Genomic DNA, 27,462 nt, shown 5'->3' with positions numbered 1-27,462 from the left:
GAGTGTTTGATTTGTTCAAACGCTCCGTCCATCATCCCCTTTTGTATCGCTTTGTTCGCCCTAAGTGTGGCAGGGTATACTCAGACGTGAATCCCTTGTTCACTTGGCCACTGGATTCAAGATAGCCTGGCTGATGAGGATTATGAATCCGAAACCGGTCCCAGGATGCTTGTTTCCGGTCCTGGGAAGACATGGCTTGGCAGTTCGGGCTGGACTGTTCCCATAAGGCACAGGGTCAGACTGATTTGCATATAGCCATGTCTGAACTGGGGTGGCTGAGTGAACTAAAGAATGGTGATGGATTAAACCCAGATCAGTTGACTGGGGGTGAGTGTTTGATTTGTTCAAACGCTCTGTCCATCATTCCCTTTTGTATCGCTTTGTTCGCCCTAAGTGTGGCAGGGTATACTCAGACGTGAGTCCCTTGTTCACTTGGCCACTGGATTCAAGATAGCCTGGCTGATGAGGATTATGTATCCGAAACCTGTCCCAGGATGCTTGTTTCCGGTCCAGGGAAGACATGGCTTGGCAGTTTGGGCTGGTCTGTTCTCATAAGGCACAGGGTCAGACTGATTTGCATATAGCCATGTCTGAACTGGGTTGGCTGAGTGAACTAAAGAATGGTGATGGATTAAACCCAGATCAGTTGACTGGGGGTGAGTGTTTGATTTGTTCAAACGCTCCGTCCATCATCCCCTTTTGTATCGCTTTGTTCGCCCTAAGTGTGGCTGGGTATACTCAGACGTGAGTCCCTTGTTCACTTGGCCACTGGATTCAAGATAGCATGGCTGATGAGGATTATGAATCCGAAACCGGTCCCAGGATGCTTGTTTCCGGTCCAGGGAAGACATGGCTTGGCAGTTCGGGCTGGACTGTTCCCATAAGGCACAGGGTCAGACTGATTTGCATATAGCCATGTCTGAACTGGGGTGACTGAGTGAACTAAAGAATGGTGATGGATTAAACCCAGATCAGTTGACTGGGGGTGAGTGTTTGATTTGTTCAAACGCTCCGTCAATCATCCCTTTTGTATCGCTTTGTTCGCCCTAAGTGTGGCAGGGTATACTCAGACGTGAGTCCCTTGTTCACTTGGCCACTGGATTCAAGATAGCCTGGCTGATGAGGATTATGAATCCGAAACCGGTCCCAGGATGCTTGTTTCCGGTCCAGGGAAGACATGGCTTGGCAGTTCGGGCTGGACTGTTCCCATAAGGCACAGGGTCAGACTGATTTGCATATAGCCATGTCTGAACTGGGGTGGCTGAGTGAACTAAAGAATGGTGATGGATTAAACCCAGATCAGTTGACTGGGGGTGAGTGTTTGATTTGTTCAAACGCTCCGTCCATCATCCCCTTTTGTATCGCTTTGTTCGCCCTAAGTGTGGCAGGGTATACTCAGACGTGAATCCCTTGTTCACTTGGCCACTGGATTCAAGATAGCCTGGCTGATGAGGATTATGAATCCGAAACCGGTCCCAGGATGCTTGTTTCCGGTCCTGGGAAGACATGGCTTGGCAGTTCGGGCTGGACTGTTCCCATAAGGCACAGGGTCAGACTGATTTGCATATAGCCATGTCTGAACTGGGGTGGCTGAGTGAACTAAAGAATGGTGATGGATTAAACCCAGATCAGTTGACTGGGGGTGAGTGTTTGATTTGTTCAAACGCTCTGTCCATCATCCCCTTTTGTATCGCTTTGTTCGCCCTAAGTGTGGCAGGGTATACTCAGACGTGAGTCCCTTGTTCACTTGGCCACTGGATTCAAGATAGCCTGGCTGATGAGGATTATGAATCCGAAACCGGTCCCAGGATGCTTGTTTCCGGTCCAGGGAAGACATGGCTTGGCAGTTCGGGCTGGACTGTTCCCATAAGGCACAGGGTCAGACTGATTTGCATATAGCCATGTCTGAACTGGGGTGACTGAGTGAACTAAAGAATGGTGATGGATTAAACCCAGATCAGTTGACTGGGGGTGAGTGTTTGATTTGTTCAAACGCTCCGTCCATCATCCCTTTTGTATCGCTTTGTTCGCCCTAAGTGTGGCAGGGTATACTCAGACGTGAGTCCCTTGTTCACTTGGCCACTGGATTCAAGATAGCCTGGCTGATGAGGATTATGAATCCGAAACCGGTCCCAGGATGCTTGTTTCCGGTCCAGGGAAGACATGGCTTGGCAGTTCGGGCTGGACTGTTCCCATAAGGCACAGGGTCAGACTGATTTGCATATAGCCATGTCTGAACTGGGGTGGCTGAGTGAACTAAAGAATGGTGATGGATTAAACCCAGATCAGTTGACTGGGGGTGAGTGTTTGATTTGTTCAAACGCTCCGTCCATCATCCCCTTTTGTATCGCTTTGTTCGCCCTAAGTGTGGCAGGGTATACTCCGACGTGAATCCCTTGTTCACTTGGCCACTGGATTCAAGATAGCCTGGCTGATGAGGATTATGAATCCGAAACCGGTCCCAGGATGCTTGTTTCCGGTCCTGGGAAGACATGGCTTGGCAGTTCGGGCTGGACTGTTCCCATAAGGCACAGGGTCAGATTGATTTGCATATAGCCATGTCTGAACTGGGGTGGCTGAGTGAACTAAAGAATGGTGATGGATTAAACCCAGATCAGTTGACTGGGGGTGAGTGTTTAATTTGTTCAAACGCTCTGTCCATCATCCCCTTTTGTATCGCTTTGTTCGCCCTAAGTGTGGCAGGGTATACTCAGACGTGAGTCCCTTGTTCACTTGGCCACTGGATTCAAGATAGCCTGGCTGATGAGGATTATGAATCTGAAACCGGTCCCAGGATGCTTGTTTCCGGTCCAGGGAAGACATGGCTTGGCAGTTCGGGCTGGACTGTTCCCATAAGGCACAGGGTCAGACTGATTTGCATATAGCCATGTCTGAACTGGGGTGGCTGAGTGAACTAAAGAATGGTGATGGATTAAACCCAGATCAGTTGACTGGGGGTGAGTGTTTGATTTGTTCAAACGCTCCGTCCATCATCCCCTTTTGTATCACTTTGTTCGCCCTAAGTGTGGCAGTGTATACTCAGACGTGAGTCCCTTTGTTCACTTGGCCACTGGATTCAAGATAGCCTGGCTGATGAGGATTATGAATCCGAAACCGGTCCCAGGATGCTTGTTTCCGGTCCAGGGAAGACATGGCTTGGCAGTTCGGGCTGGACTGTTCCCATAAGGCACAGGGTCAGACTGATTTGCATATAGCCATGTCTGAACTGGGGTGGCTGAGTGAACTAAAGAATGGTGATGGATTAAACCCAGATCAGTTGACTGGGGGTGAGTGTTTGATTTGTTCAAACGCTCCGTCCATCATCCCCTTTTGTATCACTTTGTTCGCCCTAAGTGTGGCAGTGTATACTCAGACGTGAGTCCCTTTGTTCACTTGGCCACTGGATTCAAGATAGCCTGGCTGATGAGGATTATGAATCCGAAACCGGTCCCAGGATGCTTGTTTCCGGTCCAGGGAAGACATGGCTTGGCAGTTCGGGCTGGACTGTTCCCATAAGGCACAGGGTCAGACTGATTTGCATATAGCCATGTCTGAACTGGGGTGGCTGAGTGAACTAAAGAATGGTGATGGATTAAACCCAGATCAGTTGACTGGGGGTGAGTGTTTGATTTGTTCAAACGCTCCGGCCATCATCCCCTTTTGTATCGCTTTGTTCGCCCTAAGTGTGGCAGGGTATACTCAGACGTGAGTCCCTTGTTCACTTGGCCACTGGATTCAAGATAGCCTGGCTGATGAGGATTATGAATCCGAAACCGGTCCCAGGATGCTTGTTTCCGGTCCAGGGAAGACATGGCTTGGCAGTTCGGGCTGGACTGTTCCCATAAGGCACAGGGTCAGACTGATTTGCATATAGCCATGTCTGAACTGGGGTGGCTGAGTGAACTAAAGAATGGTGATGGATTAAACCCAGATCAGTTGACTGGGGGTGAGTGTTTGATTTGTTCAAACGCTCCGGCCATCATCCCCTTTTGTATCGCTTTGTTCGCCCTAAGTGTGGCAGGGTATACTCAGACGTGAGTCCCTTGTTCACTTGGCCACTGGATTCAAGATAGCCTGGCTGATGAGGATTATGAATCCGAAACCGTTCCCAGGATGCTTGTTTCCGGTCTGGGGAAGACATGGCTTGGCAGTTCGGGCTGGACTGTTCCCATAAGGCACAGGTTCAGACTGATTTGCATATAGCCATGTCTGAACTGGGGTGGCTGAGGGACCTAAAGAATGGTGAGGGATTAAACCCAGATCAGTTGACTGGGGGTGAGTGTTTGATTTGTTCAAACGCTCCGTCCATCATCCCTTTTGTATCGCTTTGTTCGCCCTAAGTGTGGCAGGGTATACTCAGACGTGAGTCCCTTGTTCACTTGGCCACTGGATTCAAGATAGCCTGGCTGATGAGGATTATGAATCCGAAACCGGTCCCAGGATGCTTGTTTCCGGTCCAGGGAAGACATGGCTTGGCAGTTCGGGCTGGACTGTTCCCATAAGGCACAGGGTCAGACTGATTTGCATATAGCCATGTCTGAACTGGGGTGGCTGAGTGAACTAAAGAATGGTGATGGATTAAACCCAGATCAGTTGACTGGGGGTGAGTGTTTGATTTGTTCAAACGCTCCGTCCATCATCCCCTTTTGTATCGCTTTGTTCGCCCTAAGTGTGGCAGGGTATACTCAGACGTGAATCCCTTGTTCACTTGGCCACTGGATTCAAGATAGCCTGGCTGATGAGGATTATGAATCCGAAACCGGTCCCAGGATGCTTGTTTCCGGTCCTGGGAAGACATGGCTTGGCAGTTCGGGCTGGACTGTTCCCATAAGGCACAGGGTCAGACTGATTTGCATATAGCCATGTCTGAACTGGGGTGGCTGAGTGAACTAAAGAATGGTGATGGATTAAACCCAGATCAGTTGACTGGGGGTGAGTGTTTGATTTGTTCAAACGCTCTGTCCATCATTCCCTTTTGTATCGCTTTGTTCGCCCTAAGTGTGGCAGGGTATACTCAGACGTGAGTCCCTTGTTCACTTGGCCACTGGATTCAAGATAGCCTGGCTGATGAGGATTATGTATCCGAAACCTGTCCCAGGATGCTTGTTTCCGGTCCAGGGAAGACATGGCTTGGCAGTTTGGGCTGGTCTGTTCTCATAAGGCACAGGGTCAGACTGATTTGCATATAGCCATGTCTGAACTGGGTTGGCTGAGTGAACTAAAGAATGGTGATGGATTAAACCCAGATCAGTTGACTGGGGGTGAGTGTTTGATTTGTTCAAACGCTCCGTCCATCATCCCCTTTTGTATCGCTTTGTTCGCCCTAAGTGTGGCTGGGTATACTCAGACGTGAGTCCCTTGTTCACTTGGCCACTGGATTCAAGATAGCATGGCTGATGAGGATTATGAATCCGAAACCGGTCCCAGGATGCTTGTTTCCGGTCCAGGGAAGACATGGCTTGGCAGTTCGGGCTGGACTGTTCCCATAAGGCACAGGGTCAGACTGATTTGCATATAGCCATGTCTGAACTGGGGTGACTGAGTGAACTAAAGAATGGTGATGGATTAAACCCAGATCAGTTGACTGGGGGTGAGTGTTTGATTTGTTCAAACGCTCCGTCAATTATCCCTTTTGTATCGCTTTGTTCGCCCTAAGTGTGGCAGGGTATACTCAGACGTGAGTCCCTTGTTCACTTGGCCACTGGATTCAAGATAGCCTGGCTGATGAGGATTATGAATCCGAAACCGGTCCCAGGATGCTTGTTTCCGGTCCAGGGAAGACATGGCTTGGCAGTTCGGGCTGGACTGTTCCCATAAGGCACAGGGTCAGACTGATTTGCATATAGCCATGTCTGAACTGGGGTGGCTGAGTGAACTAAAGAATGGTGATGGATTAAACCCAGATCAGTTGACTGGGGGTGAGTGTTTGATTTGTTCAAACGCTCCGTCCATCATCCCCTTTTGTATCGCTTTGTTCGCCCTAAGTGTGGCAGGGTATACTCAGACGTGAATCCCTTGTTCACTTGGCCACTGGATTCAAGATAGCCTGGCTGATGAGGATTATGAATCCGAAACCGGTCCCAGGATGCTTGTTTCCGGTCCTGGGAAGACATGGCTTGGCAGTTCGGGCTGGACTGTTCCCATAAGGCACAGGGTCAGACTGATTTGCATATAGCCATGTCTGAACTGGGGTGGCTGAGTGAACTAAAGAATGGTGATGGATTAAACCCAGATCAGTTGACTGGGGGTGAGTGTTTGATTTGTTCAAACGCTCTGTCCATCATCCCCTTTTGTATCGCTTTGTTCGCCCTAAGTGTGGCAGGGTATACTCAGACGTGAGTCCCTTGTTCACTTGGCCACTGGATTCAAGATAGCCTGGCTGATGAGGATTATGAATCCGAAACCGGTCCCAGGATGCTTGTTTCCGGTCCAGGGAAGACATGGCTTGGCAGTTCGGGCTGGACTGTTCCCATAAGGCACAGGGTCAGACTGATTTGCATATAGCCATGTCTGAACTGGGGTGACTGAGTGAACTAAAGAATGGTGATGGATTAAACCCAGATCAGTTGACTGGGGGTGAGTGTTTGATTTGTTCAAACGCTCCGTCCATCATCCCTTTTGTATCGCTTTGTTCGCCCTAAGTGTGGCAGGGTATACTCAGACGTGAGTCCCTTGTTCACTTGGCCACTGGATTCAAGATAGCCTGGCTGATGAGGATTATGAATCCGAAACCGGTCCCAGGATGCTTGTTTCCGGTCCAGGGAAGACATGGCTTGGCAGTTCGGGCTGGACTGTTCCCATAAGGCACAGGGTCAGACTGATTTGCATATAGCCATGTCTGAACTGGGGTGGCTGAGTGAACTAAAGAATGGTGATGGATTAAACCCAGATCAGTTGACTGGGGGTGAGTGTTTGATTTGTTCAAACGCTCCGTCCATCATCCCCTTTTGTATCGCTTTGTTCGCCCTAAGTGTGGCAGGGTATACTCCGACGTGAATCCCTTGTTCACTTGGCCACTGGATTCAAGATAGCCTGGCTGATGAGGATTATGAATCCGAAACCGGTCCCAGGATGCTTGTTTCCGGTCCTGGGAAGACATGGCTTGGCAGTTCGGGCTGGACTGTTCCCATAAGGCACAGGGTCAGATTGATTTGCATATAGCCATGTCTGAACTGGGGTGGCTGAGTGAACTAAAGAATGGTGATGGATTAAACCCAGATCAGTTGACTGGGGGTGAGTGTTTAATTTGTTCAAACGCTCTGTCCATCATCCCCTTTTGTATCGCTTTGTTCGCCCTAAGTGTGGCAGGGTATACTCAGACGTGAGTCCCTTGTTCACTTGGCCACTGGATTCAAGATAGCCTGGCTGATGAGGATTATGAATCTGAAACCGGTCCCAGGATGCTTGTTTCCGGTCCAGGGAAGACATGGCTTGGCAGTTCGGGCTGGACTGTTCCCATAAGGCACAGGGTCAGACTGATTTGCATATAGCCATGTCTGAACTGGGGTGGCTGAGTGAACTAAAGAATGGTGATGGATTAAACCCAGATCAGTTGACTGGGGGTGAGTGTTTGATTTGTTCAAACGCTCCGTCCATCATCCCCTTTTGTATCACTTTGTTCGCCCTAAGTGTGGCAGTGTATACTCAGACGTGAGTCCCTTTGTTCACTTGGCCACTGGATTCAAGATAGCCTGGCTGATGAGGATTATGAATCCGAAACCGGTCCCAGGATGCTTGTTTCCGGTCCAGGGAAGACATGGCTTGGCAGTTCGGGCTGGACTGTTCCCATAAGGCACAGGGTCAGACTGATTTGCATATAGCCATGTCTGAACTGGGGTGGCTGAGTGAACTAAAGAATGGTGATGGATTAAACCCAGATCAGTTGACTGGGGGTGAGTGTTTGATTTGTTCAAACGCTCCGGCCATCATCCCCTTTTGTATCGCTTTGTTCGCCCTAAGTGTGGCAGGGTATACTCAGACGTGAGTCCCTTGTTCACTTGGCCACTGGATTCAAGATAGCCTGGCTGATGAGGATTATGAATCCGAAACCGTTCCCAGGATGCTTGTTTCCGGTCTGGGGAAGACATGGCTTGGCAGTTCGGGCTGGACTGTTCCCATAAGGCACAGGTTCAGACTGATTTGCATATAGCCATGTCTGAACTGGGGTGGCTGAGGGACCTAAAGAATGGTGAGGGATTAAACCCAGATCAGTTGACTGGGGGTGAGTGTTTGATTTGTTCAAACGCTCCGTCCATCATCCCCTTTTGTATCGCTTTGTTCGCCCTAAGTGTGGCAGGGTATACTCAGACGTGAGTCCCTTGTTCACTTGGCCACTGGATTCAAGATAGCCTGGCTGATGAGAGATTATGAATCCGAAACCGGTCCCAGGATGCTTGTTTTCGGTCCAGGGAAGTCATGGCTTGGCAGTTCGGGCTGGACTGTTCCCATAAGGCACAGGGTCAGACTGATTTGCATATAGCCATGTCTGAACGGGGGTGGCTGAGTGAACTAAAGAATGGTGATGGATTAAACCCAGATCATTTGACTGGGGGTGAGTGTTTGATTTGTTCAAACGCTCCGTCCATCATCCCCTTTTGTATTGCTTTGTTTGCCCTAAGTGTGGCAGGGTATACTCAGACGTGAGTCCCTTGTTCACTTGGCCACTGGATTCAAGATAGCCTGGCTGATGAGGATTATGAATCCGAAACCGGTCCCAGGATGCTTGTTTCCGGTCCAGGGAAGACATGGCTTGGCAGTTCGGGCTGGACTGTTCCCATAAGGCACAGGGTCAGACTGATTTGCATATAGCCATGTCTGAACTGGGGTGGCTGAGTGAACTAAAGAATGGTGATGGATTAAACCCAGATCAGTTGACTGGGGGTGAGTGTTTGATTTGTTCAAACGCTCCGTCCATCATCCCCTTTTGTATCGCTTTGTTCGCCCTAAGTGTGGCAGGGTATACTCAGACGTGAATCCCTTGTTCACTTGGCCACTGGATTCAAGATAGCCTGGCTGATGAGGATTATGAATCCGAAACCGGTCCCAGGATGCTTGTTTCCGGTCCAGGGAAGACATGGCTTGGCAGTTCGGGCTGGACTGTTCCCATAAGGCACAGGGTCAGACTGATTTGCATATAGCCATGTCTGAACTGGGGTGGCTGAGTGAACTAAAGAATGGTGATGGATTAAACCCAGATCAGTTCACTGGGGGTGAGTGTTTGATTTGTTCAAACGCTCTGTCCATCATCCCCTTTTGTATCGCTTTGTTCGCCCTAAGTGTGGCAGGGTATACTCAGACGTGAATCCCTTGTTCACTTGGCCACTGGATTCAAGATAGCCTGGCTGATGAGGATTATGAATCCGAAACCGGTCCCAGGATGCTTGTTTCCGGTCCATGGAAGACATGGCTTGGCAGTTCGGGCTGGACTGTTCCCATAAGGCACAGGGTCAGACTGATTTGCATATAGCCATGTCTGAACTGGGGTGGCTGAGTGAACTAAAGAATGGTGATGGATTAAACCCAGATCAGTTGACTGGGGGTGAGTGTTTGATTTGTTCAAACGCTCCGTCCATCATCCCCTTTTGTATTACTTTGTTCGCCCTAAGTGTGGCAGTGTATACTCAGACGTGAGTCCCTTGTTCACTTGGCCACTGGATTCAAGATAGCCTGGCTGATGAGGATTATGTATCCGAAACCTGTCCCAGGATGCTTGTTTCCGGTCCAGGGAAGACATGGCTTGGCAGTTTGGGCTGGTCTGTTCTCATAAGGCACAGGGTCAGACTGATTTGCATATAGCCATGTCTGAACTGGGGTGGCTGAGTGAACTAAAGAATGGTGATGGATTAAACCCAGATCAGTTGACTGGGGGTGAGTATTTGATTTGTTCAAACGCTCCGTCCATCATCCCCTTTTGTATCGCTTTGTTCGCCCTAAGTGTGGCTGGGTATACTCAGACGTGAGTCCCTTGTTCACTTGGCCACTGGATTCAAGATAGCATGGCTGATGAGGATTATGAATCCGAAACCGGTCCCAGGATGCTTCTTTCCGGTCCAGGGAAGACATGGCTTGGCAGTTCGGGCTGGACTGTTCCCATAAGGCACAGGGTCAGACTGATTTGCATATAGCCATGTCTGAACTGGGGTGGCTGAGTGAACTAAAGAATGGTGATAGATTAAACCCAGATCAGTTGACTGGGGGTGAGTGTTTGATTTGTTCAAACGCTCCGTCCATCATCCCTTTTGTATCGCTTTGTTCGCCCTAAGTGTGGCAGGGTATACTCAGACGTGAGTCCCTTGTTCACTTGGCCACTGGATTCAAGATAGCCTGGTTGATGAGGATTATGAATCCGAAACCGGTCCCAGGATGCTTGTTTCCGGTCCAGGGAAGACATGGCTTGGCAGTTCGGGCTGGACTGTTCCCATAAGGCACAGGGTCAGACTGATTTGCATATAGCCATGTCTGAACTGGGGTGGCTGAGTGAACTAAAGAATGGTGATGGATTAAACCCAGATCAGTTGACTGGGGGTGAGTGTTTGATTTGTTCAAACGCTCCGTCCATCATCCCCTTTTGTATCGCTTTGTTCGCCCTAAGTGTGGCAGGGTATACTCAGACGTGAATCCCTTGTTCACTTGGCCACTGGATTCAAGATAGCCTGGCTGATGAGGATTATGAATCCGAAACCGGTCCCAGGATGCTTGTTTCCGGTCCTGGGAAGACATGGCTTGGCAGTTCGGGCTGGACTGTTCCCATAAGGCACAGGGTCAGACTGATTTGCATATAGCCATGTCTGAACTGGGGTGGCTGAGTGAACTAAAGAATGGTGATGGATTAAACCCAGATCAGTTGACTGGGGGTGAGTGTTTGATTTGTTCAAACGCTCTGTCCATCATTCCCTTTTGTATCGCTTTGTTCGCCCTAAGTGTGGCAGGGTATACTCAGACGTGAGTCCCTTGTTCACTTGGCCACTGGATTCAAGATAGCCTGGCTGATGAGGATTATGTATCCGAAACCTGTCCCAGGATGCTTGTTTCCGGTCCAGGGAAGACATGGCTTGGCAGTTTGGGCTGGTCTGTTCTCATAAGGCACAGGGTCAGACTGATTTGCATATAGCCATGTCTGAACTGGGGTGGCTGAGTGAACTAAAGAATGGTGATGGATTAAACCCAGATCAGTTGACTGGGGGTGAGTATTTGATTTGTTCAAACGCTCCGTCCATCATCCCTTTTTGTATCGCTTTGTTCGCCCTAAGTGTGGCTGGGTATACTCAGACGTGAGTCCCTTGTTCACTTGGCCACTGGATTCAAGATAGCATGGCTGATGAGGATTATGAATCCGAAACCGGTCCCAGGATGCTTGTTTCCGGTCCAGGGAAGACATGGCTTGGCAGTCCGGGCTGGACTGTTCCCATAAGGCACAGGGTCAGACTGATTTGCATATAGCCATGTCTGAACTGGGGTGGCTGAGTGAACTAAAGAATGGTGATGGATTAAACCCAGATCAGTTGACTGGGGGTGAGTGTTTGATTTGTTCAAACGCTCCGTCCATCATCCCTTTTGTATCGCTTTGTTCGCCCTAAGTGTGGCAGGGTATACTCAGACGTGAGTCCCTTGTTCACTTGGCCACTGGATTCAAGATAGCCTGGCTGATGAGGATTATGAATCCGAAACCGGTCCCAGGATGCTTGTTTCCGGTCCAGGGAAGACATGGCTTGGCAGTTCGGGCTGGACTGTTCCCATAAGGCACAGGGTCAGACTGGTTTGCATATAGCCATGTCTGAACTGGGGTGGCTGAGTGAACTAAAGAATGGTGATGGATTAAACCCAGATCAGTTGACTGGGGGTGAGTGTTTGATTTGTTCAAACGCTCCGTCCATCATCCCCTTTTGTATCGCTTTGTTCGCCCTAAGTGTGGCAGGGTATACTCAGACGTGAATCCCTTGTTCACTTGGCCACTGGATTCAAGATAGCCTGGCTGATGAGGATTATGAATCCGAAACCGGTCCCAGGATGCTTGTTTCCGGTCCTGGGAAGACATGGCTTGGCAGTTCGGGCTGGACTGTTCCCATAAGGCACAGGGTCAGACTGATTTGCATATAGCCATGTCTGAACTGGGGTGGCTGAGTGAACTAAAGAATGGTGATGGATTAAACCCAGATCAGTTGACTGGGGGTGAGTGTTTGATTTGTTCAAACGCTCTGTCCATCATCCACTTTTGTATCGCTTTGTTCGCCCTAAGTGTGGCAGGGTATACTCAGACGTGAGTCCCTTGTTCACTTGGCCACTGGATTCAAGATAGCCTGGCTGATGAGGATTATGAATCCGAAACCGGTCCCAGGATGCTTGTTTCCGGTCCAGGGAAGACATGGCTTGGCAGTTCGGGCTGGACTGTTCCCATAAGGCACAGGGTCAGACTGATTTGCATATAGCCATGTCTGAACTGGGGTGACTGAGTGAACTAAAGAATGGTGATGGATTAAACCCAGATCAGTTGACTGGGGGTGAGTGTTTGATTTGTTCAAACGCTCCGTCCATCATCCCTTTTGTATCGCTTTGTTCGCCCTAAGTGTGGCAGGGTATACTCAGACGTGAGTCCCTTGTTCACTTGGCCACTGGATTCAAGATAGCCTGGCTGATGAGGATTATGAATCCGAAACCGGTCCCAGGATGCTTGTTTCCGGTCCAGGGAAGACATGGCTTGGCAGTTCGGGCTGGACTGTTCCCATAAGGCACAGGGTCAGACTGATTTGCATATAGCCATGTCTGAACTGGGGTGGCTGAGTGAACTAAAGAATGGTGATGGATTAAACCCAGATCAGTTGACTGGGGGTGAGTGTTTGATTTGTTCAAACGCTCCGTCCATCATCCCCTTTTGTATCGCTTTGTTCGCCCTAAGTGTGGCAGGGTATACTCCGACGTGAATCCCTTGTTCACTTGGCCACTGGATTCAAGATAGCCTGGCTGATGAGGATTATAAATCCGAAACCGGTCCCAGGATGCTTGTTTCCGGTCCTGGGAAGACATGGCTTGGCAGTTCGGGCTGGACTGTTCCCATAAGGCACAGGGTCAGATTGATTTGCATATAGCCATGTCTGAACTGGGGTGGCTGAGTGAACTAAAGAATGGTGATGGATTAAACCCAGATCAGTTGACTGGGGGTGAGTGTTTAATTTGTTCAAACGCTCTGTCCATCATCCCCTTTTGTATCGCTTTGTTCGCCCTAAGTGTGGCAGGGTATACTCAGACGTGAGTCCCTTGTTCACTTGGCCACTGGATTCAAGATAGCCTGGCTGATGAGGATTATGAATCCGAAACCGGTCCCAGGATGCTTGTTTCCGGTCCAGGGAAGACATGGCTTGGCAGTTCGGGCTGGACTGTTCCCATAAGGCACAGGGTCAGACTGATTTGCATATAGCCATGTCTGAACTGGGGTGGCTGAGTGAACTAAAGAATGGTGATGGATTAAACCCAGATCAGTTGACTGGGGGTGAGTGTTTGATTTGTTCAAACGCTCCGTCCATCATCCCCTTTTGTATCACTTTGTTCGCCCTAAGTGTGGCAGTGTATACTCAGACGTGAGTCCCTTTGTTCACTTGGCCACTGGATTCAAGATAGCCTGGCTGATGAGGATTATGAATCCGAAACCGGTCCCAGGATGCTTGTTTCCGGTCCAGGGAAGACATGGCTTGGCAGTTCGGGCTGGACTGTTCCCATAAGGCACAGGGTCAGACTGATTTGCATATAGCCATGTCTGAACTGGGGTGGCTGAGTGAACTAAAGAATGGTGATGGATTAAACCCAGATCAGTTGACTGGGGGTGAGTGTTTGATTTGTTCAAACGCTCCGTCCATCATCCCCTTTTGTATCGCTTTGTTCGCCCTAAGTGTGGCAGGGTATACTCAGACGTGAGTCCCTTGTTCACTTGGCCACTGGATTCAAGATAGCCTGGCTGATGAGGATTATGAATCCGAAACCGTTCCCAGGATGCTTGTTTCCGGTCACGGGAAGACATGGCTTGGCAGTTCGGGCTGGACTGTTCCCATAAGGCACAGGGTCAGACTGATTTGCATATAGCCATGTCTGAACTGGGGTGGCTGAGGGACCTAAAGAATGGTGAGGGATTAAACCCAGATCAGTTGACTGGGGGTGAGTGTTTGATTTGTTCAAACGCTCCGTCCATCATCCCCTTTTGTATCGCTTTGTTCGCCCTAAGTGTGGCAGGGTATACTCAGACGTGAGTCCCTTGTTCACTTGGCCACTGGATTCAAGATAGCCTGGCTGATGAGAGATTATGAATCCGAAACCGGTCCCAGGATGCTTGTTTTCGGTCCAGGGAAGTCATGGCTTGGCAGTTCGGGCTGGACTGTTCCCATAAGGCACAGGGTCAGACTGATTTGCATATAGCCATGTCTGAACTGGGGTGGCTGAGTGAACTAAAGAATGGTGATGGATTAAACCCAGATCAGTTGACTGGGGGTGAGTGATTGATTTGTTCAAACGCTCCGTCCATCATTCCCTTTTGTATCGCTTTGTTCGCCCTAAGTGTGGCAGGGTATACTGAGACGTGAGTCCCTTGTTCACTTGGCCACTGGATTCAAGATAGCCTGGCTGATGAGGATTATTTATCCGAAACCTGTCCCAGGATGCTTGTTTCCGGTCCAGGGAAGACATGGCTTGGCAGTTTGGGCTGGTCTGTTCTCATAAGGCACAGGGTCAGACTGATTTGCATATAGCCATGTCTGAACTGGGGTGGCTGAGTGAACTAAAGAATGGTGATGGATTAAACCCAGATCAGTTGACTGGGGGTGAGTATTTGATTTGTTCAAACGCTCCGTCCATCATCCCCTTTTGTATCGCTTTGTTCGCCCTAAGTGTGGCTGGGTATACTCAGACGTGAGTCCCTTGTTCACTTGGCCACTGGATTCAAGATAGCATGGCTGATGAGGATTATGAATCCGAAACCGGTCCCAGGATGCTTGTTTCCGGTCCAGGGAAGACATGGCTTGGCAGTTCGGGCTGGACTGTTCCCATAAGGCACAGGGTCAGACTGATTTGCATATAGCCATGTCTGAACTGGGGTGGCTGAGTGAACTAAAGAATGGTGATGGATTAAACCCAGATCAGTTGACTGGGGGTGAGTGTTTAATTGGTTCAAACGCTCCGTCCATCATCCCTTTTGTATCGCTTTGTTCGCCCTAAGTGTGGCAGGGTATACTCAGACATGAGTCCCTTGTTCACTTGGCCACTGGATTCAAGATAGCCTGGCTGATGAGGATTATGAATCCGAAACCGGTCCCAGGATGCTTGTTTCCGGTCCAGGGAAGACATGGCTTGGCAGTTCGGGCTGGACTGTTCCCATAAGGCACAGGGTCAGACTGATTTGCATATAGCCATGTCTGAACTGGGGTGGCTGAGTGAACTAAAGAATGGTGATGGATTAAACCCAGATCAGTTGACTGGGGGTGAGTGATTGATTTGTTCAAACGCTCCGTCCATCATTCCCTTTTGTATCGCTATGTTCGCCCTAAGTGTGGCAGGGTATACTCAGACGTGAGTCCCTTGTTCACTTGGCCACTGGATTCAAGATAGCCTGGCTGATGAGGATTATGTATCCGAAACCTGTCCCAGGATGCTTGTTTCCGGTCCAGGGAAGACATGGCTTGGCAGTTTGGGCTGGTCTGTTCTCATAAGGCACAGGGTCAGACTGATTTGCATATAGCCATGTCTGAACTGGGGTGGCTGAGTGAACTAAAGAATGGTGATGGATTAAACCCAGATCAGTTGACTGGGGGTGAGTATTTGATTTGTTCAAACGATCCGTCCATCATCCCCTTTTGTATCGCTTTGTTCGCCCTAAGTGTGGCTGGGTATACTCAGACGTGAGTCCCTTGTTCACTTGGCCACTGGATTCAAGATAGCATGGCTGATGAGGATTATGAATCCGAAACCGGTCCCAGGATGCTTGTTTCCGGTCCAGGGAAGACATGGCTTGGCAGTTCGGGCTGGACTGTTCCCATAAGGCACAGGGTCAGACTGATTTGCATATAGCCATGTCTGAACTGGGGTGGCTGAGTGAACTAAAGAATGGTGATGGATTAAACCCAGATCAGTTGACTGGGGGTGAGTGTTTGATTTGTTCAAACGCTCCGTCCATCATCCCTTTTGTATCGCTTTGTTCGCCCTAAGTGTGGCAGGGTATACTCAGACGTGAGTCCCTTGTTCACTTGGCCACTGGATTCAAGATAGCCTGGCTGATGAGGATTATGAATCCGAAACCGGTCCCAGGATGCTTGTTTCCGGTCCAGGGAAGACATGGCTTGGCAGTTCGGGCTGGACTGTTCCCATAAGGCACAGGGTCAGACTGATTTGCATATAGCCATGTCTGAACTGGGGTGGCTGAGTGAACTAAAGAATGGTGATGGATTAAACCCAGATCAGTTGACTGGGGGTGAGTGTTTGATTTGTTCAAACGCTCCGTCCATCATCCCCTTTTGTATCGCTTTGTTCGCCCTAAGTGTGGCAGGGTATACTCAGACGTGAATCCCTTGTTCACTTGGCCACTGGATTCAAGATAGCCTGGCTGATGAGGATTATGAATCCGAAACCGGTCCCAGGATGCTTGTTTCCGGTCCAGGGAAGACATGGCTTGGCAGTTCGGGCTGGACTGTTCCCATAAGGCACAGGGTCAGATTGATTTGCATATAGCCATGTCTGAACTGGGGTGGCTGAGTGAACTAAAGAATGGTGATGGATTAAACCCAGATCAGTTGACTGGGGGTAAGTGTTTGATTTGTTCAAACGCTCTGTCCATCATCCCCTTTTGTATCGCTTTGTTCGCCCTAAGTGTGGCAGGGTATACTCAGACGTGAGTCCCTTGTTCACTTGGCCACTGGATTCAAGATAGCCTGGCTGATGAGGATTATGAATCCGAAACCGGTCCCAGGATGCTTGTTTCCGGTCCTGGGAAGACATGGCTTGGCAGTTCGGGCTGGACTGTTCCCATAAGGCACAGGGTCAGACTGATTTGCATATAGCCATGTCTGAACTGGGGTGGCTGAGTGAACTAAAGAATGGTAATGGATTAAACCCAGATCAGTTGACTGGGGGTGAGTGTTTGATTTGTTCAAACGCTCTGTCCATCATCCCCTTTTGTATCGCTTTGTTCGCCCTAAGTGTGGCAGGGTATACTCAGACGTGAGTCCCTTGTTCACTTGGCCACTGGATTCAAGATAGCCTGGCTGATGAGGAATATGAATCCGAAACCGGTCCCAGGATGCTTGTTTCCGATCCAGGGAAGACATGGCTTGGCAGTTCGGGCTGGACTGTTCCCATAAGGCACAGGGTCAGACTGATTTGCATATAGCCATGTCTGAACTGGGGTGGCTGAGTGAACTAAAGAATGGTGATGGATTAAACCCAGATCAGTTGACTGGGGGTGAGTGTTTGATTTGTTCAAACGCTCCGTCCATCATCCCCTTTTGTATCACTTTGTTCGACCTAAGTGTGGCAGTGTATACTCAGACGTGAGTCCCTTTGTTCACTTGGCCACTGGATTCAAGATAGCCTGGCTGATGAGGATTATGAATCCGAAACCGGTCCCAGGATGCTTGTTTCCGGGCCAGGGAAGACATGGCTTGGCAGTTCGGGCTGGACTGTTCCCATAAGGCACAGGGTCAGACTGATTTGCATATAGCCATGTCTGAACTGGGGTGGCTGAGTGAACTAAAGAATGGTGATGGATTAAACCCAGATCAGTTGACTGGGGGTGAGTGTTTGATTTGTTCAAACGCTCCGTCCATCATCCCCTTTTGTATCGCTTTGTTCGCCCTAAGTGTGGCAGGGTATACTCAGACGTGAGTCCCTTGTTCACTTGGCCACTGGATTCAAGATAGCCTGGCTGATGAGGATTATGAATCCGAAACCGTTCCCAGGATGCTTGTTTCCGGTCTGGGGAAGACATGGCTTGGCAGTTCAGGCTGGACTGTTCCCATAAGGCACAGGGTCAGACTGATTTGCATATAGCCATGTCTGAACTGGGGTGGCTGAGTGAACTAAAGAATGGTGAGGGATTAAACCCAGATCAGTTGACTGGGGGTGAGTGTTTGATTTGTTCAAACGCTCCGTCCATCATCCCCTTTTGTATCGCTTTGTTCGCCCTAAGTGTGGCAGGGTATACTCAGACGTGAGTCCCTTGTTCACTTGGCCACTGGATTCAAGATAGCCTGGCTGATGAGAGATTATGAATCCGAAACCGGTCCCAGGATGCTTGTTTTCGGTCCAGGGAAGTCATGGCTTGGCAGTTCGGGCTGGACTGTTCCCATAAGGCACAGGGTCAGACTGATTTGCATATAGCCATGTCTAAACTGGGGTGGCTGAGTGAACTAAAGAATGGTGATGGATTAAACCCAGATCATTTGACTGGGGGTGAGTGTTTGATTTGTTCAAACGCTCCGTCCATCATCCCCTTTTGTATCGCTTTGTTTGCTGTAAGTGTGGCAGGGTATACTCAGACGTGAGTCCCTTGTTCACTTGGCCACTGGATTCAAGATAGCCTGGCTGATGAGGATTATGAATCCGAAACCGGTCCCAGGATGCTTGTTTCCGGTCCAGGGAAGACATGGCTTGGCAGTTCGGGCTGGACTGTTCCCATAAGGCACAGGGTCAGACTGATTTGCATATAGCCATGTCTGAACTGGGGTGGCTGAGTGAACTAAAGAATGGTGATGGATTAAACCCAGATCAGTTGACTGGGGGTGAGTGTTTGATTTGTTCAAACGCTCCGTCCATCATCCCCTTTTGTATCGCTTTGTTCGCCCTAAGTGTGGCAGGGTATACTCAGACGTGAGTCCCTTGTTCACTTGGCCACTGGATTCAAGATAGCCTGGCTGATGAGGATTATGAATCCGAAACCGGTCCCAGGATGCTTGTTTCCGGTCCAGGGAAGACATGGCTTGGCAGTTCGGGCTGGACTGTTCCCATAAGGCACAGGGTCAGACTGATTTGCATATAGCCATGTCTGAACTGGGGTGGCTGAGTGAACTAAAGAATGGTGATGGATTAAACCCAGATCAGTTGACTGGGGGTGAGTGTTTGATTTGTTCAAACGCTCCGTCCATCATCCCCTTTTGTATCGCTTTGTTCGCCCTAAGTGTGGCTGGGTATACTCAGACGTGAGTCCCTTGTTCACTTGGCCACTGGATTCAAGATAGCATGGCTGATGAGGATTATGAATTTGAAACCGGTCCCAGGATGCTTGTTTCCGGTCCAGGGAAGACATGGCTTGGCAGTTTGGGCTGGACTGTTCCCATAAGGCACAGGGTCAGACTGATTTGCATATAGCCATGTCTGAACTGGGGTGACTGAGTGAACTAAAGAATGGTGATGGATTAAACCCAGATCAGTTGACTGGGGGTGAGTGTTTGATTTGTTCAAACGCTCCGTCCATCATCCCTTTTGTATCGCTTTGTTCGCCCTAAGTGTGGCAGGGTATACTCAGACGTGAGTCCCTTGTTCACTTGGCCACTGGATTCAAGATAGCCTGGCTGATGAGGATTATGAATCCGAAACCGGTCCCAGGATGATTGTTTCCGGTCCAGGGAAGACATGGCTTGGCAGTTCGGGCTGGACTGTTCCCATAAGGCACAGGGTCAGACTGATTTGCATATAGCCATGTCTGAACTGGGGTGGCTGAGTGAACTAAAGAATGGTGAGAGATTAAACCCACATCAGTTGACTGGGGGTGAGTGTTTGATTTGTTCAAACGCTCCGTCCATCATCCCCTTTTGTATCGCTTTGTTCGCCCTAAGTGTGGCAGGGTATACTCAGACGTGAGTCCCTTGTTCACTTGGCAACTGGATTCAAGATAGCCTGGCTGATGAGGATTATGAATCCGAAACCGGTCCCAGGATGCTTGTTTCCGGTCCAGGGAAGACATGGCTTGGCAGTTCGGGCTGGACTGTTCCCATAAGGCACAGGGTCAGACTGATTTGCATATAGCCATGTCTGAACTGGGGTGGCTGAGTGAACTAAAGAATGGTGATGGATTAAACCCAGATCAGTTGACTGGGGGTGAGTGTTTGATTTGTTCAAACGCTCCGTCCATCATCCCCTTTTGTATCGCTTTGTTCGCCCTAAGTGTGGCAGGGAATACTCAGACGTGAGTCCCTTGTTCACTTGGCCACTGGATTCAAGATAGCCTGGCTGATGAGGATTATGAATCCGAAACCGGTCCCAGGATGCTTGTTTCCGGTCCAGGGAAGACATGGCTTGGCAGTTCGGGCTGGACTGTTCCCATAAGGCACAGGGTCAGACTGATTTGCATATAGCCATGTCTGAAATGGGGTGGCTGAGTGAACTAAAGAATGGTGATGGATTAAACCCAGATCAGTTGACTGGGGGTGAGTGTTTGATTTGTTCAAACGCTCCGTCCATCATCCCCTTTTGTATCGCTTTGTTCGCCCTAAGTGTGGCTGGGTATACTCAGACGTGAGTCCCTTGTTCACTTGGCCACTGGATTCAAGATAGCATGGCTGATGAGGATTATGAATTTGAAACCGGTCCCAGGATGCTTGTTTCCGGTCCAGGGAAGACATGGCTTGGCAGTTTGGGCTGGACTGTTCCCATAAGGCACAGGGTCAGACTGATTTGCATATAGCCATGTCTGAACTGGGGTGACTGAGTGAACTAAAGAATGGTGATGGATTAAACCCAGATCAGTTGACTGGGGGTGAGTGTTTGATTTGTTCAAACGCTCCGTCCATCATCCCTTTTGTATCGCTTTGTTCGCCCTAAGTGTGGCAGGGTATACTCAGACGTGAGTCCCTTGTTCACTTGGCCACTGGATTCAAGATAGCCTGGCTGATGAGGATTATGAATCCGAAACCGGTCCCAGGATGATTGTTTCCGGTCCAGGGAAGACATGGCTTGGCAGTTCGGGCTGGACTGTTCCCATAAGGCACAGGGTCAGACTGATTTGCATATAGCCATGTCTGAACTGGGGTGGCTGAGTGAACTAAAGAATGGTGAGAGATTAAACCCACATCAGTTGACTGGGGGTGAGTGTTTGATTTGTTCAAATGCTCCGTCCATCATCCCCTTTTGTATCGCTTTGTTCGCCCTAAGTGTGGCAGGGTATACTCAGACGTGAGTCCCTTGTTCACTTGGCAACTGGATTCAAGATAGCCTGGCTGATGAGGATTATGAATCCGAAACCGGTCCCAGGATGCTTGTTTCCGGTCCAGGGAAGACATGGCTTGGCAGTTCGGGCTGGACTGTTCCCATAAGGCACAGGGTCAGACTGATTTGCATATAGCCATGTCTGAACTGGGGTGGCTGAGTGAACTAAAGAATGGTGATGGATTAAACCCAGATCAGTTGACTGGGGGTGAGTGTTTGATTTGTTCAAACGCTCCGTCCATCATCCCCTTTTGTATCGCTTTGTTCGCCCTAAGTGTGGCAGGGAATACTCAGACGTGAGTCCCTTGTTCACTTGGCCACTGGATTCAAGATAGCCTGGCTGATGAGGATTATGAATCCGAAACCGGTCCCAGGATGCTTGTTTCCGGTCCAGGGAAGACATGGCTTGGCAGTTCGGGCTGGACTGTTCCCATAAGGCACAGGGTCAGACTGATTTGCATATAGCCATGTCTGAAATGGGGTGGCTGAGTGAACTAAAGAATGGTGATGGATTAAACCCAGATCAGTTGACTGGGGGTGAGTGTTTGATTTGTTCAAACGCTCCGTCCATCATCCCCTTTTGTATCGCTTTGTTCGCCCTAAGTGTGGCAGGGTATACTCAGACGTGAGTCCCTTGTTCACTTGGCCACTGGATTCAAGATAGCCTGGCTGATGAGGATTATGAATCCGAAACCGTTCCCAGGATGCTTGTTTCCGGTCTGGGGAAGACATGGCTTGGCAGTTCAGGCTGGACTGTTCCCATAAGGCACAGGGTCAGACTGATTTGCATATAGCCATGTCTGAACTGGGGTGGCTGAGTGAACTAAAGAATGGTGAGGGATTAAACCCAGATCAGTTGACTGGGGGTGAGTGTTTGATTTGTTCAAACGCTCCGTCCATCATCCCCTTTTGTATCGCTTTGTTCGCCCTAAGTGTGGCAGGGTATACTCAGACGTGAGTCCCTTGTTCACTTGGCCACTGGATTCAAGATAGCCTGGCTGATGAGAGATTATGAATCCGAAACCGGTCCCAGGATGCTTGTTTTCGGTCCAGGGAAGTCATGGCTTGGCAGTTCGGGCTGGACTGTTCCCATAAGGCACAGGGTCAGACTGATTTGCATATAGCCATGTCTAAACTGGGGTGGCTGAGTGAACTAAAGAATGGTGATGGATTAAACCCAGATCATTTGACTGGGGGTGAGTGTTTGATTTGTTCAAACGCTCCGTCCATCATCCCCTTTTGTATCGCTTTGTTTGCTGTAAGTGTGGCAGGGTATACTCAGACGTGAGTCCCTTGTTCACTTGGCCACTGGATTCAAGATAGCCTGGCTGATGAGGATTATGAATCCGAAACCGGTCCCAGGATGCTTGTTTCCGGTCCAGGGAAGACATGGCTTGGCAGTTCGGGCTGGACTGTTCCCATAAGGCACAGGGTCAGACTGATTTGCATATAGCCATGTCTGAACTGGGGTGGCTGAGTGAACTAAAGAATGGTGATGGATTAAACCCAGATCAGTTGACTGGGGGTGAGTGTTTGATTTGTTCAAACGCTCCGTCCATCATCCCCTTTTGTATCGCTTTGTTCGCCCTAAGTGTGGCAGGGTATACTCAGACGTGAGTCCCTTGTTCACTTGGCCACTGGATTCAAGATAGCCTGGCTGATGAGGATTATGAATCCGAAACCGGTCCCAGGATGCTTGTTTCCGGTCCAGGGAAGACATGGCTTGGCAGTTCGGGCTGGACTGTTCCCATAAGGCACAGGGTCAGACTGATTTGCATATAGCCATGTCTGAACTGGGGTGGCTGAGTGAACTAAAGAATGGTGATGGATTAAACCCAGATCAGTTGACTGGGGGTGAGTGTTTGATTTGTTCAAACGCTCCGTCCATCATCCCCTTTTGTATCGCTTTGTTCGCCCTAAGTGTGGCTGGGTATACTCAGACGTGAGTCCCTTGTTCACTTGGCCACTGGATTCAAGATAGCATGGCTGATGAGGATTATGAATTTGAAACCGGTCCCAGGATGCTTGTTTCCGGTCCAGGGAAGACATGGCTTGGCAGTTTGGGCTGGACTGTTCCCATAAGGCACAGGGTCAGACTGATTTGCATATAGCCATGTCTGAACTGGGGTGACTGAGTGAACTAAAGAATGGTGATGGATTAAACCCAGATCAGTTGACTGGGGGTGAGTGTTTGATTTGTTCAAACGCTCCGTCCATCATCCCTTTTGTATCGCTTTGTTCGCCCTAAGTGTGGCAGGGTATACTCAGACGTGAGTCCCTTGTTCACTTGGCCACTGGATTCAAGATAGCCTGGCTGATGAGGATTATGAATCCGAAACCGGTCCCAGGATGATTGTTTCCGGTCCAGGGAAGACATGGCTTGGCAGGTCGGGCTGGACTGTTCCCATAAGGCACAGGGTCAGACTGATTTGCATATAGCCATGTCTGAACTGGGGTGGCTGAGTGAACTAAAGAATGGTGAGAGATTAAACCCACATCAGTTGACTGGGGGTGAGTGTTTGATTTGTTCAAACGCTCCGTCCATCATCCCCTTTTGTATCGCTTTGTTCGCCCTAAGTGTGGCAGGGTATACTCAGACGTGAGTCCCTTGTTCACTTGGCAACTGGATTCAAGATAGCCTGGCTGATGAGGATTATGAATCCGAAACCGGTCCCAGGATGCTTGTTTCCGGTCCAGGGAAGACATGGCTTGGCAGTTCGGGCTGGACTGTTCCCATAAGGCACAGGGTCAGACTGATTTGCATATAGCCATGTCTGAACTGGGGTGGCTGAGTGAACTAAAGAATGGTGATGGATTAAACCCAGATCAGTTGACTGGGGGTGAGTGTTTGATTTGTTCAAACGCTCCGTCCATCATCCCCTTTTGTATCGCTTTGTTCGCCCTAAGTGTGGCAGGGAATACTCAGACGTGAGTCCCTTGTTCACTTGGCCACTGGATTCAAGATAGCCTGGCTGATGAGGATTATGAATCCGAAACCGGTCCCAGGATGCTTGTTTCCGGTCCAGGGAAGACATGGCTTGGCAGTTCGGGCTGGACTGTTCCCATAAGGCACAGGGTCAGACTGATTTGCATATAGCCATGTCTGAAATGGGGTGGCTGAGTGAACTAAAGAATGGTGATGGATTAAACCCAGATCAGTTGACTGGGGGTGAGTGTTTGATTTGTTCAAACGCTCCGTCCATCATCCCCTTTTGTATCGCTTTGTTCGCCCTAAGTGTGGCTGGGTATACTCAGACGTGAGTCCCTTGTTCACTTGGCCACTGGATTCAAGATAGCATGGCTGATGAGGATTATGAATTTGAAACCGGTCCCAGGATGCTTGTTTCCGGTCCAGGGAAGACATGGCTTGGCAGTTTGGGCTGGACTGTTCCCATAAGGCACAGGGTCAGACTGATTTGCATATAGCCATGTCTGAACTGGGGTGACTGAGTGAACTAAAGAATGGTGATGGATTAAACCCAGATCAGTTGACTGGGGGTGAGTGTTTGATTTGTTCAAACGCTCCGTCCATCATCCCTTTTGTATCGCTTTGTTCGCCCTAAGTGTGGCAGGGTATACTCAGACGTGAGTCCCTTGTTCACTTGGCCACTGGATTCAAGATAGCCTGGCTGATGAGGATTATGAATCCGAAACCGGTCCCAGGATGATTGTTTCCGGTCCAGGGAAGACATGGCTTGGCAGTTCGGGCTGGACTGTTCCCATAAGGCACAGGGTCAGACTGATTTGCATATAGCCATGTCTGAACTGGGGTGGCTGAGTGAACTAAAGAATGGTGAGAGATTAAACCCACATCAGTTGACTGGGGGTGAGTGTTTGATTTGTTCAAATGCTCCGTCCATCATCCCCTTTTGTATCGCTTTGTTCGCCCTAAGTGTGGCAGGGTATACTCAGACGTGAGTCCCTTGTTCACTTGGCAACTGGATTCAAGATAGCCTGGCTGATGAGGATTATGAATCCGAAACCGGTCCCAGGATGCTTGTTTCCGGTCCAGGGAAGACATGGCTTGGCAGTTCGGGCTGGACTGTTCCCATAAGGCACAGGGTCAGACTGATTTGCATATAGCCATGTCTGAACTGGGGTGGCTGAGTGAACTAAAGAATGGTGATGGATTAAACCCAGATCAGTTGACTGGGGGTGAGTGTTTGATTTGTTCAAACGCTCCGTCCATCATCCCCTTTTGTATCGCTTTGTTCGCCCTAAGTGTGGCAGGGAATACTCAGACGTGAGTCCCTTGTTCACTTGGCCACTGGATTCAAGATAGCCTGGCTGATGAGGATTATGAATCCGAAACCGGTCCCAGGATGCTTGTTTCCGGTCCAGGGAAGACATGGCTTGGCAGTTCGGGCTGGACTGTTCCCATAAGGCACAGGGTCAGACTGATTTGCATATAGCCATGTCTGAAATGGGGTGGCTGAGTGAACTAAAGAATGGTGATGGATTAAACCCAGATCAGTTGACTGGGGGTGAGTGTTTGATTTGTTCAAACGCTCCGTCCATCATCCCCTTTTGTATCGCTTTGTTGGAGAATATGATCAGGATATTCTCGCTTTTTAAATCTACATATCATGTCTTTTGATTGTTGTTCCAATGTTTCTGGGTCCGATATTATTCTTTTTGCCCGTAAAAGTTGACTATATGGTAAATGTTCTTTGAGGGGTTGAGGATGAAAGCTTGAATAGTGTAATGTGTTATTTCTATCCGTGCTTTCCCTGAATAAGTCTGTCTGAAATCCTGTTGGTGTCTTTATGATTCTCACATCCAAAAATGTTATTGAGTCCTCTTGTATTTCATAAGTAAATTGAATACGTGGATCTACCTTATTCAGTTGTTTGAGTTGTATTTCCAAGGTATCTTTAGGACCTTCCCAAAGAAGAAAAATATTGTCAATGAATCTCAGGAATATTTTGGTGTGATTTTTCCAAATGGTTTTGCTCAGTATGTTATCCTCTTCGAATCTACTCATGAAGATATTGGCATAGGCTGGAGCTGCCGAATTTCCCATTGACGTTCCTGTCTTTTGTTGATACCATTCTTCATTCCATGAAAAATAGCTATGAAATAGCGTAAATTCCAAAAGTTCCATTACAAATACTTTGAAACTGTTCTCCAAATCTGTTCTCAATAAACAATATTCAATTGCTTCAATTCCTTTGGAATGTGGTATTGAGGTGTACAATGCTGTAACGTCCACAGTGCATAATAGTATATCTTAAATGTTTGTCACCTCCAACTTTTGTAATTTCAATAAAAAATCAGTAGTATCCCTGATATATGTTTGTGTTGATGTCACGATGGGTTGCAAGTATTTATCCAGGAATTTTCCGACAGGTTCGTGTTCGCTCCCAACCGTTGAAACTATCAGTCTGCAAGGAGGGTTTTTTTGATTCTTATGAATTTTAGGTACCAAAAAGAATTTCGGGCTTTGCGGATGATCCTGTGTGAGGTATTTTTTTGTTTTGTCTGTGATAATTCCATCTTGTAATGATCTCAAAAGGAGAGTATCAATGATTGCTTTGAACTGTGTCATAGGGTTTGCATCCAATTTCAAGTATTTTTCTTGATCCGAGAGGTGGAGGATTGCTTGACTGTTGTAGTAGGTAGTGTTCATAAAAACTAAAGCTCCTCCTTTATCTGCTTTAGCACATGTTATGTCAGGATTCGTGGCTATAGACTTGAAAATGCTCATTTCTTTCTGAGTATAGTTTTTCTGTTTCGGTGCTCTTTGACAATTCATTTTGTTTATATCGTTTTTGACCAATGTTTCAAACGTATCAAGCGTTTTATGAGACGTTGGTGCCATGTATACACTTGTGGGTCTTAGTCCTCTCAGTTGGTCTTCTGTTGTGTCCATAGAAGTTTTGACCATGTTGTTGAAGAAGTGGCGCAAGCGTAATTTTCTCATTAGTTTGAAAAAAGAGATGTCTATTTCAAGTTTGTTCGTGTTGGATGTTGAAATAAACGATGTTCCCTTTTGTAACGTTTGAATCTGAATTTTGTTGAACTGGAAATCCGAGATGTTAATAACTAGATTCTCATCTACTTCACTGTCTTTGGTTTGTCCTTCTTGGCCGTGACCGTTCGTGTTTGTGGTGCTTCTTTTGTTTTTTCCTTTGGCCCTCCTGGGTCTTCTTGTCTGTCTTGGCCTGCCTCTAAAAAAGGATCAGTTGATATTGATGGTGTTTCCACGTTTCTTTGTGATGTGCTTGCTATCGTTCCTGATCTCTGTGGGGGATAACGATTAATTTTTCTTTGTTGGTTGGTGGTATCCCC

Source organism: Lissotriton helveticus, chromosome 4_1 (genome assembly GCF_964261635.1).
Source record: "Lissotriton helveticus chromosome 4_1, aLisHel1.1, whole genome shotgun sequence".
NCBI lineage: Eukaryota > Metazoa > Chordata > Amphibia > Caudata > Salamandridae > Lissotriton > Lissotriton helveticus.
The sequence above is the reverse complement of the archived record's forward strand: the minus strand, read 5'-3'. Positions refer to the sequence as shown.